The 12,394-nt window shown below is 36.5% G+C and overlaps 1 protein-coding gene across 4 annotated transcripts in view; it reads left to right on the forward strand.

Moving 5' to 3' along the window:
• Positions 1 to 12,394, forward strand: part of Scp1 (Sarcoplasmic calcium-binding protein 1) — a 258,498-nt gene that overhangs the window by 183,735 nt on the left and 62,369 nt on the right. The window lies entirely within an intron of this gene.

Consider the following 12,394-nt stretch of genomic DNA (forward strand, 5'->3'; position numbering starts at 1 on the left):
TGTCTCAACCACTTTTCCGTCATAACAATTTCAATACACCGTATTTAGAGATAAGCATAATATTTGTAGGTCTAAGGGTTCCACGTTTTTTTTACGATTTGAATTTGATTGCCAAATAATAATGTGTAATGGAAACCTAGTGGAAATCTTTTAAAGAGAAGTACATATTCAAGAAATTGTATCAATCCTTCGTTTACAATCAGATCTTTGAAAATGCAAGACAATGTTTCCGATGATTTTATCAAAACTTTTAACTGGCAGAACTAAGTGAGAGCTCCACTAAAACCCGTACTATCTGGATGATTCAATGTGAATTTATTATTCTCTGTTACTGGCACCATTTTAAAGTCAGCATTTAATTTGCGCTTGACAAAAAACAAGGACGGCGGAATAAGTCGTTGAAACATGTATCCTCATCGAAATCTAAGCATACAAGTATGTATACCTGCACATATCCCCCATACTCTGATTCACTCCCTCATTATGCGGAATCATTCCCATGAATAATTGTATTGCATGGGAATGTTAAATTAAAGGAAAGAACGTTTCTCCAGAAGAGAGTTTGGAGAAAGTAAGCTAAAATAAAAAGAGAATAAATGTCTGCTTCCAAATCGCTACATCAATACATTTTTCACTATTTTTGCAACCCGTTCACCCCGTTAAAGGGATGACAAAAATACTCTTTAGAGAACTCCGTAGGTGCGATAAATATGTGGATTTTTTGGCAAACAGAATGAGCGGCTAGATGGAATGGGTGAGATATTGAGCCGGCGGAATGTTGGTTGGAACACAAACTGAAACTCTCAAATGTAATATAAAACGTCTAAAAACACAGACACACGCAATAAACGATCACTCATTGTTTTTTTCCCGATGGTTCCATCACCATTACAGAGAATTTTCATCTATATCATGGTTCGCCTTTAGTCCCCTAAATGTTCGTCTCTTATCTACTTTGCGTTTTCTTATTTGCGTCTCTTCCCGAGTGAATCTTATGAGCAAGAAGAGTATATGTGATGGGCCATAATCCGATGCGCAATTCAACTAAATTTGTCCTTTGACTCGCTGTCTTTCTCCTCTCCTCCAACTAAATGTTATTCTTCTCACCACGCCCAGCCCATACACGTCCTCTTTTAACCTTCCCTCATACTTTTGCTGTCCTTCTTTGAAAAGTGGAGGGCTGGAGAAAAAACTCTTAAGGGAAGAAAAATAGAGGCGATAAAAGAAAACGAGAAGGTAAAGGTTTAGTCGTTAGGAGAGAATTAAACTTTTGATTTTGCGCCAACGATCGCTAAACAAGGCACCTGAAAAAGCGATTTCCCATTGGAGATAGTACATACACGGAGTGATGGATTTTCTACAGGTCCTACAAATAATTGCATAAATCATCAGAGATCAGTAGTTATCAAATTTATGGTCCCATTTTACGGCATCAAACTAACCTCTCTTGGTCTTATCAGCCGAAATCCATTGAGCAGAATGCTCATTAGCTGTTTCATTGTATTCATTTTCCCCGGGAAAAATTTTACATATTACACACCTTGAAAACCTTTTTTTAATATATTTAATGAGTTTACTAGAGTAAAACCTTCTTCAAAAGCATCCTAATAAAAATGACATTCATTTCAAGCCATGATGATATGGATATGCTATGATTACATATTAAAGAAATTTAAAAAAGCATAATTAGTTGATTCATATAAAATATTTTCAATGTTTTGTGAGGTATTTCCATTGAGAACAATAATATCTAAAGTACTCCCTCCATCCACGATAAGCATCCTCATCTCTGAGCAATGTCAGACGGGATATTTCATTTTAAATAATAGAACGCTTTTAAAATATTGTTTCGAGTGTGAAAGTGATAACAGATAATAGGTTCAATGGAACTGTTGAACAGGAGTAAACGAAGAAATATTTGAAGATAGAAAACATTCAATTCATATAATTAATTAGCCCTCATTGCCTATCGAATAATTACACCTCTAATTAATACATCGCTCGCTACTCGTCCTAATGCTTTCATTGGACGATAAGGTACCTTTTATTGTTAGTTTGTCTACTGCAAAGCTGATCTTTTTAAGAGCAATAACTATATTCATTCACATTACATTAACCCACAATTTTCTTTTTCATAGATGAGCTTTGGTCTTATAAAGTAACAATGCAGTTTCCACGGAAAACAGTCAATCATAGAGGAGCATCAAAATCCATGCTAGTTAAATAGACAAAGACGTGAACGATGCTAGCTGTATTTAAAACTAATACGGATTTCAATCGTAATTTCACGCGTCAGGAACCCGATAAGCTTGCCATTTTGTTGGCAGAGAGTATAATGGTGATAACATAGTCGTGATCGTTTTTTACGGCTGCGAGATGATCACATAAAATAATACTTCCAAGACAAATATATATTTTAGGCTCTCCGTAATTGGTACCAAAAACGCCGCGCTAAGAGAACCAATTAAGTGAAAACGTATAACTAATGTCAGAGATACGTACGCACGACCTTAAAGTTATCCAACGTATCCGTTACGATTTACCAGGTAGGCAGGAAATTAAAGAAACACTTTTTTAATCATCAACTACGGAACAAATAAAGTAATTCAGCGAGAAGGAATCTTTTATTTCACTGTAGTATGTACCTATGTACATTACTTTTTAGATCGATGGAAAAAAATTCGCCCTGTTCATTTCATCGTTAGATTTATCATGATCCATCTTCTTGATGCCAGAGCTCTAGAGTTCCCCTTCCTCACGTCCTTCTGGGGCAAAATTCAAACGTACCCGCGTAAAGAAAAGGTTTTATTTCTTATTAAAACAACAACACCTAGAATAAAATTCCAAAATTTGAAAGTCTGCTTGGGAAATATTACTTTTGAAATAAACAAGATATAAAGAGCAAAATATGATACTTTCGTTTGAAACCCTTAATGAAGTCACAGAAAATATCAAATCATTATTGTAAAATCTCGGGTGATAACATCTGGATTCCATTTATACTATACTGACAATATAATTAATAGCGGGTAATCCTTGATCGAAATAATATCTTTGAGAAACTTATCGTATAAATGAATAATAAATTAAACTGTATCCTGAGTCAAGTGCACTAAGTCTTTCTTTAAGTCAGGATGTGATTAAGTCAGTAATTTTTGCGTTGGTTTCGAGCAATTTAAGATAATGTACATATAACAACAGTATGGGGATCCACTGGTTCAGCTTAGTTGACATAGTGAAGAACAAATGAATAAAAACCCTTGAGAGAATGTTAGGAGATGAATAATTAAGAATGGAATAATATTTTTCAATAGTTAGGAGCTCTGCCAGCAGAGAAATTTTACATATTTGTTGTCACAATAGGAAACTATATCAATGCTAATTTAGAAATTCAAATCAAATAAAAATAATAATTAGCACTAATTGAAAAAGTGCAGTTGAGAGTAAACATATGCTACAGAAAACAGGGAAAATGAAAATTATTGGTAACTCTAACTTTCCTTTTTAATAAGCAATTATAATAGATAGAGAGAGAGGGCAATAGTTTAAACAATATTTGACACAATAGGTAATTACATACATATTTTGTAGCACATTGCGATTTTGTTTTTCTTATTTATCTGGCACCTCTGTCAATTTAGTTGGGCAGGGCCATAAGGAGTTTATTTTAATTACATCCCTTTCGATCAATGTTTCTTTCTTTCAAATTGAATTCATCTTCTTTTAGTAAACTAAGTGCTTTCTCAATAATGATGTGTGGACGTATAAGCTTAAAAGCAAAAAAAAGAGATAAATATATATCACATGGGTTGAATGTTGGCCAGTACAAAGGGAATAATTCTAATCACGCAAAATAACCTTTGGCGGGACCACAGCTAGAAGTTTGGAAATTGACTGCAAAAGAAGAGACCAATTTTTCATCACAAAATTTGCAATCGTATCAAATAAAAGAACAACGTGTTAAAACCACTCATACATTAATTGCTACGCCACCTAATGCTCCTGCACGGTTAAATCACTAATTACCCAAATGACTGGACCCCTGACATAACACCCATGTTACATGCTGCATGGCCTCATTATGAGGCTTGCAGGGCACTATTTGGGCGTATATAATAATAACGCTTCACGAAGGGCGTGGTTTCCGTTGGGGTAGGGTTTGGGAATTGAGATTGAGATGGAGAGGCAAGAACGGAAGGGAAACGGTTCATAGGCATGGATGTGCTTCGGCGCAAAGTGCTGTCAAGCTCCTGCGCTTAGACGAGCGAGAGTGTTTTTCCCTTCCCCCCCTCACTCCATATTAAACACCACCCGAGAGACGAAGTGTTAAACGGTTGGTTGGCGAAAGGAAAGGACGATTTGCAGAGATTATGTGGGTGGGAGACGTTCATGCGGCAGAATCCGCAAGTGTGGGGAACCCCCTTAAGGGATACCATCAACCGACGAAGCCAGGGATTCTCGAGCGAGGCAGGATGCGAAACAGGATGGCTGCAGATAATCTGCGTAAGACAAGGTCGCTACAGATTAAAGAGATGAGGAGCGGTGATTGCTACAATCACACGCTTAAAAGAACATAACCCAGTGGGCCAGTCATTTACCGAAGTGTTGTAACTATGGATGACGATCCTAAATGGCCTTGCGGCGAAAATGTGCTCCGAATTAAGAGTCCTACATAACCTAATATGATAGATACACCTTTGTGTCAAATTATTATGCTTAAATAAAATTGCCAAATAAACCTGAGATCAGGGGAGTAATTTAACAAAACCTACTGCCAGATGAATGACGAATGTTTTTAATTGAGTGAATTCAGCCGTTTATCAAAGAACGCTCTCTTGTCGATAAACAGAGGTTTGCTTACTCTCGTTATGGATTAAGAATAAATCTTATTCCGACGAGCCATGAATATATGGAGCGCCTAATACTATTTCCAAACTGATGGTGAGTGATGAAATTTACGGAAGCGGCATTGCTGATGGGGAATGATAAACTGTGAAAAATCACTTACACAGTACTTTATCTCTCTTTGCTTCCCCGATCACTATATAAAGGCCGCTAACCTATTTTTCAGAAGTAGCAGAGATTTATATAACTACCCACAATCGTGCGCTGGTACTATCTAAACCCTACACACCTGCCGAAGAAACGTTTTTAGACATTCCAGTAATGATTCCCTAGCGAGCACATGCAGCAAGCATAAGTGCGCGGAAGAGTACCCACCCTAATCCGGTAAATAAAGACGGTAAATCAAATTCTCCATGGAAAAACAACTTTCTTCTTCACTGACGCAATCCTAATCAACCTGTGATTTCTACTAAATATATACCCGCTGAAAAAATTACTGACTGGCCAATTCACAGATGAACAAAATGGCAAGTGATAATGCTTGCCCTAAGGGAAAACAAACAATAAGTAATCTTATACTTTCTCACTGATTCTAGCTAATATTTAGGGAGGAAATTTATTTTTAAAAAGTTTTTTTCGTATAGAAACAAATTCAAAGAGAGACGGACTACCTCGTGCTCAATCTACTTTACAATGTATTTCTTAAAAGAAATAATTTCACGGGTTAATATAGAATCGTCCTTAGGGATTCACTACCGCGATATAAGGTAGACGTATTTTTTTCACTTGCAGATGACGCTACGAGTCGAATCCTAACCCGCCCATAAAAACTGAACTAAGAAAACATCAACTAACTTCTAATTCACTATCAAGGCATTACTGGGACTGCACACAATGTGTTACTGATTAGACTATCCGGATAAAATTAAGGAACAGGAAATAAGTGACACAGAAATATTGAAACCTTATATTTATCCCCACATAAAATCTCTTAATTTCCAAATTAAAATTGTAAAGAGTGAAACACCGAATGAAACGTACATTATGGACATTTGTTACAGAAGACGAAGCTTCAAAGACAATTGTAAAGAATATCTAAGGCTTTCAATGTGAACAAAAACATTAATTTGAGAAAATGAAGTATACGTGTATTGCTGCATTTTGGTATGCAATAATTATCACCATATTTGAAATGATTCACCTATTTCACAGAGAATGTATTGTACAATCAGAAGGATGTTTAACATACTTGCGGTGAGGGTCTTAATTCTTAGGAGTGATAGGTTTAAATACTGTTTCAGTCACGTCAATATCATCATCAAACTCCCAATATTTTTGGTACACAGCTTTTTTTTTCATCTGCTATTTCACAGAAACCGAGAACAACTTCGAAGCCCTCTGCAAGTGCATTCTGAAAGTTTGATGCCCGAAAACACCCGTGAGGCGGCTCGCGAAGTATGATGTGTATGTAGATGACTGAGGCAGTCGAAGGAGATTGCCGGCATTGGGAGTGAGGGAGTTAGAGAGGGAGCAAGGAGGAAAGAGGAGGGAAGGGGAGGAAGATGCATAATGGATTCGGGAGGTGGAATGAAAGTTAGGGGAATAAGAGATAGCGGGAAAATGGAGGGGAAACAAGGGATTTGAGAAGATGGGGAGAGACACGGACGGAGAGAGAAGAAAATATGGAATAAGGAGAGAGTGAGGTGAGTTGGTTGGTCGGACGGGTAAGTGGAGGAGGATGGGGTGTCCGGGGATCCTTGGCGGCCCACCGGGGCCCGGGGCGAGGGAGCCGTTTGGGACCCCTTTACGCTACAAGCCGGTCAAAAATCTCTCGGTCTAAATTTAGTCCACGCATCAACCCTCCTCTTCCCGAGGGCATAGATAGCGTACTATGCTTGGCGATAAAGAAGTGAGCGCTCAGCATGGGCGAAACATGTAAAAATAACACCGTGCTTTTAGAACTACGTTGGAATACTAAAGTTCAGATAACGGCCATGCAAAGTGGCGTTTTGGTTCCAGGAGCAGAGTTCAAATAGATTCACCGCAAAAGAAAGACATTCTTGCCTGGAAAGTTTTACAAGTTATGCAGCGAATTTCTATTTGATCCAAACCATTATACATGTAACCCTTAACAGCTTCACTCAAATAACATAGGGAATTTCAGGGTTGTCCATCATCATTCAGAGCGGTCATCAAGTACTTATAATTGATACTTGAAAAACCGTATTTTCAGAGCCAGCAATGTTGGAAATATTCTAAGGCAGCAGAAAATGTTATCGTTTCTACGATATGAAAACATTGCTTTAGTTTTTTCAACTTCCTTCCCATGCCTAAAATCCAAATGAAACCAAACCATTATTTGAATAGTCCCATTTAGAAACACAAAACTTTTAATGTTTATTGGTTGACAAAAATGCCTTAAGAAAAACCAAAGAAAACACAGCTGTTTCATTAAATTATGCTATCCACATTTTTTTACTAGATCAATTTATTGAGATTAAATTTAATGGACTAAATGTAATGGTTGTCAGAAGTTTTGTAATACAATGCAACTATAGTGATTTGTTGAATTAGGAAATATACACTGATAATATTCGGGTCATCGCATCGTTGGCCTGCATTACTCTTATTTTTATTCAATAATAAACTCCTTTTCAATTTAAATTATTCAAAATTCCTTAATTCATATACCGTCATCAATTTGATCATGTTAGACAGTTTCAATTGCACAATTAATGCGAAAAACTGCGAAAATAATGGTTGCATTATCAAAGATTCTAATGGCTTGATCGGAAATTAATACAATAAAATAGACTTTGCTTTCCAAATATGGTTATATTCTATATAATAAATATCAATTTCTGTAGAAAGCAAAGCCTTTATATAGTGTTGTTTTTCTATCATCATAATTACGGAGATTCACGAAACTCTTGGCATCAAATATCTCTGGTATTCTTAGGGTAAACGTATGTATGCAAAGCTGTTGTTTAAGTTATAAAACCCCAGACGAACACTGGTTTGAGCATAGAGGAGAATCGACGTCTAATCATTCATGGAGTTCCAAAATTTAAAAAAATGTATCCATTACGGTAATAAATCAATGACCAGATGACTAAATCTTCTCATTCATTACCCTATTATCATTTCTCGTTTTGAGATTAGACGGTTTTTGCGCAAGCCAGCGTCGGTCGATCTTACTACGACCCAAAGCTTGAGATCCAAATTGCTTCCTTCGCTTGAAATTTCCATTTCTTCCGGGAAATAGGTAGAAGCTTCCCTAGCTTTCTACCCCCACTACCCTAGTCGCACACTATTACTCCGACGAAGCAAGGCATCGCGTATTTAAGGTACTTGGCATTGGCTTGGTACAAGGCATCGCGTACTTAAGGTAAGACAGCTGTCTTTTGAAGCCCCACGCACGCCTGTCGGCATGACGGCAGGGGTCGTTGTTACCGAGCGGGGTAGCTCGAAGAGGATTTTAAAGGAGAGGCACTGATAAAGGAGAGAGAAAAAAGAAGGAAAGACCCCCTGCTGAGTTGAAGAAAGGAAGAAAAGGCAAGGAGAGAACGCTTAAATCAATGACGAATATTAAACCCGACAAAAGAGGCTCCTCCCGACAGAAAAATAAAAATCCTCTCCCGCTTTCAGTTATACTATCCGTTAAAATATTAAGCAAATTCTCCCTTAAATATTGACGTGGACTCGGAACAGGAGAGGAAATTACGAATTAGGTAAAGTAGGAGGAAAAAGGCGAGCAGGAAAGCAAGCATGGAAGAAGAAGAAGAATGAATTAATGGAATCTTTCAACCACTGGCTACGAGGTGTAAGGACGGAACGGGAGGGAATGATTTAGAGTCCAAGAAGTACGTATTTGATATCCAAATTAGGGTTTACATTTGAAATGATCAAATAATATGAAACACAGGTATCCAGAAAGGGCGTAGAGAAATAATAGTAACCATATCACTATTGCATGACACTCGAAGTCCAACTAACCCGTAAAACGGACGAACACTTGTAATGATAAATTAGTGATTACTCGTTTCTTTAGCCAAAGCTTCATGATAAGGAAATTTGATGACACAATTTATGATTAGCCAAGTAAGTCAATTTTTTTAATATAGTATGCATTTAAAACTTTTTTATTTCTAGCATAATGACAAATTAAAGAAAAAGACATTTCAATAAACCTTTTGCCAAGTATGACCAGGAACTTAAAGAAGATTGAGAACCACACTAAAGTTTTATTTTTAATTAAATTACTGTTAGAGGGTTCATTTTCGATGACTTCTCAATCGAGATAGTGCAAATTCAATAGGAGTTGAAGAATGACAAGAAAACCACAGAAAAATCATAGCTAAGATGAGCTAATAATATCAGCTTGCCTTCATGTCTACGAGTTCACCAGTCTTTTCGTAACCCCGTCGCTCAACATTCCTGCTATGGACCCATCTTGTGCTCTAATTGAGTAATTTTAGGCGTGATGCCGTGGAATTCGAAAATAAGACAGAAAAGATGGTAACACTTTTCCTCAAGATAAGTTTAATAGTAGGTTTCTGATGTATTACATCATCTTATCTATGATTGCGTAAAGTTGCGTTTTGCGTATCATGAATTTGCGTTCGAAAAAAAGGAAGTTATATTACCACACCCTGTATTTAACTTATCTAGAGGGAAATTGTAACTATCTTTTTTTTATTCTTGTATTCTATTGCACTTTTTCTGATAAATTATAATTCCATTTCATAGAAATACATTATTGCTGATAGTTTGAGCTCACAATAATTTATTTCTTAACTATATGCATGGAACGAAGATGGTATGAACTATATGCATAATTCAACTTTTCAAAAACTAAAAAAACAATCCTTCCTCTTCCTCCAGGAAATAATGATTTTCAAATTTTATTTTATTTATCTCTTCTTGTTTGCAGCGATCGATTTTGTTTTACTTGGCACATTGTGTTAATAACTGAGATGCCCAAGAACATGATACGAGATCTTGTACAATAACGTAAATGTCAGTAGGGAAAACTGAGAAGAGAGCTGTACCCAACCGGTAATGAGATGTATGTTTACTGATGGTAAAGTCCAAGAAACAGCAGGAGATACCGGGCCGGTAACTTTTAAGGGAGACATTCGCTAAATGCGCATGATAATGCAACAATTTCAGAGGTAAAAATCATTCGCTTTTCCCGCGAACCCGGTCAAAGTCAATCTAAAATTGTTGCATCTCAATGAATATGGTCACATGCAAGTGCCTCTTGGAAGTCACCTTCATACTATCATTACCAAATTTTGCTGGCGTGAACATTCTTGAATGCATGAATCTAATCCCAATGCTTCGAGGGGACAGCAGTGCCACGAGGGTAGAAATTGTAGACGAAATGGGATGCCGGCAGAGAAAGGAAAATGCTTTGTTGAATGAGGGAAAGTAACATAGGTTTAACTGTGAAGGGGAGGTATTTGGTTTAGCAATTAAGCCTCCTCTCAGTCCTCTTAAAACACGGAAGAAAAAAGGTTGCCTGAGTGAGAGGAAGAAAAGCACGGCATTGCGTTCGCCTGGAACTTTTCGCGGAGAATAATGTTAGGAGTGGTGTTCCTCTAAGGGAAATACAACGAAAGGATGAGAGAGCGTTACATTTTTAAACTGCCTTTGTAACTTCCACCGTCATTCCGTTCAAAATTTTGATTATTTTTTCTTCTAAAATTCTGCATTATTTTAAAAGTCTCTTTCATCTTACTTTATCCACTTTAGTGCTCAAATTTGTTTTTTCTTTTGTTACTGAATAATGAATAAGAGACTGCCATTGTGGATGAATAGATCACAGAAAGAATAGAAATGAAAATGGGTAATAACTATAATAATGCGATGGCGAAAATCATAGCTAGTCACGTTGTGAAAAATCATTGAATGCTGGTCACCTATACGCCGAGAAAATGTTCACTGCTCTCTGAAATAGGGACTATCAAAATTTACCGAAATGAAATAAGTAGTTACCTACTTATGCAATGCTAAATATGCTATAAATATATTCTACTTAGTGCTGGTGAATCATTGATGATCATTGCTCTTCAAAGTAAAAATAACCAATCATTACCAGAATAATTATGTTTTAATATAAATTTTCCATTATAAATCAATTAATACCACAGAAAAATTAAAGACTGAGAGTTTTCTAACCAACGTTAATTTTATTTAAACTTCGAAATAGATTTTTAAAACAAGATAATCAAGTATAGACGCGCACACGTATTTATAACAGGCTAACTGAGAATAATTAATGGATTCATTTAAGTAGATAGTAATTGTTAAGTGTGAAATTTGGCGATAAATATCGGACAACATATAATAGTTGCAATAAAAACCAAATGTGACCTGATAGTCCTAGGACTGAGTAACTACTACCCTACCCGTTATTGTCCCCCAGGTACCAAGCAACACCAAGTCTTACCCTTTTCCCTCTTCTTGCCCCTGCCCGAACCCATGCTTTTAGGAGCAACAGGTACATAGTCGCTCGCGTTTAGGATTGGTTTCACTTTGAATAGAGATATAAAGCTCGGTCTATCACTTTCCCCCCCAATCCGTTTCCTCTCCTGTTTTACAGCTCCCCTTACTCGCCTGCCGACCCAGATTTTATATAATTTCACGTTCCAAAAATTTAATTTTTTTTAAGTGCAAAGACCTAGCAAAAGTGATCATTTTTAGTAAAATTTATTCCACGCTACATCTACCAGGCCAAAGCCCTGATAATTTCTTACACTCTGTGTACCACCTCTGCAATTATAATTTACCTGTCATTAAATATCTCAAAATAATGACATCCATTATCGTTTTTCGTTCAATGCACTTATTTTCAACCTCTGTTTGCATTATTTTGCTTCGAAGTTGCGTGTACATATGAGGAAATCCTTAAATAGGCAGTGGCATTAATTTGAATATAATCATCCATGAGTAGGGGTTTTTCTCCTATAGTGTTTTAACGATGCATTCTCGTGTCTATGTTTTTTTCCCGAATATTTATCAGCTTCAAGATGTACCATCAGTTTCCAAGTTTCAGCCTTTTTGCTTATTTATATGCGTAACATTTATGACCTTACCATATTTGATATATTTGTTTTTACGCTTGGAATCTCATTCCTTTTGCTAAAACAAATTATTTGCTAAACGAAGTGGACAAAAAATCTCGTTTTGCATATTACACTCAACCATTTTTTAGGTTAATATACAGGTAAATCGGTTCAAGATTGTAAAACATACTATTCGTGCAATCTGTGGTTGATAAGCTGATTATTTTAGCTATTATTCGCTTGAAAATGAAATCAGTATATTATCCCCTTAAATGAATATCTATGAAATATAATGCTTTTTTAAACAAGTGTTCATGTAAACGTATAATAATTTTTCATTGTTTTTTCAGTGATACATGGTTTTCATCGGGTTACTAATAAAAAGAGTTGTAAGCCAATGAGATGAGAAGTCCAATATTCGTAATTTTTTATTGTTAGCCGCTTCCCCTTCAGAGAAACGGCCACGAGGCATCCATACG

This window comes from Hetaerina americana, unplaced genomic scaffold (genome assembly GCF_022747635.1).
Source record: "Hetaerina americana unplaced genomic scaffold, ioHetAmer1.1.p SCAF_7, whole genome shotgun sequence".
NCBI lineage: Eukaryota > Metazoa > Arthropoda > Insecta > Odonata > Calopterygidae > Hetaerina > Hetaerina americana.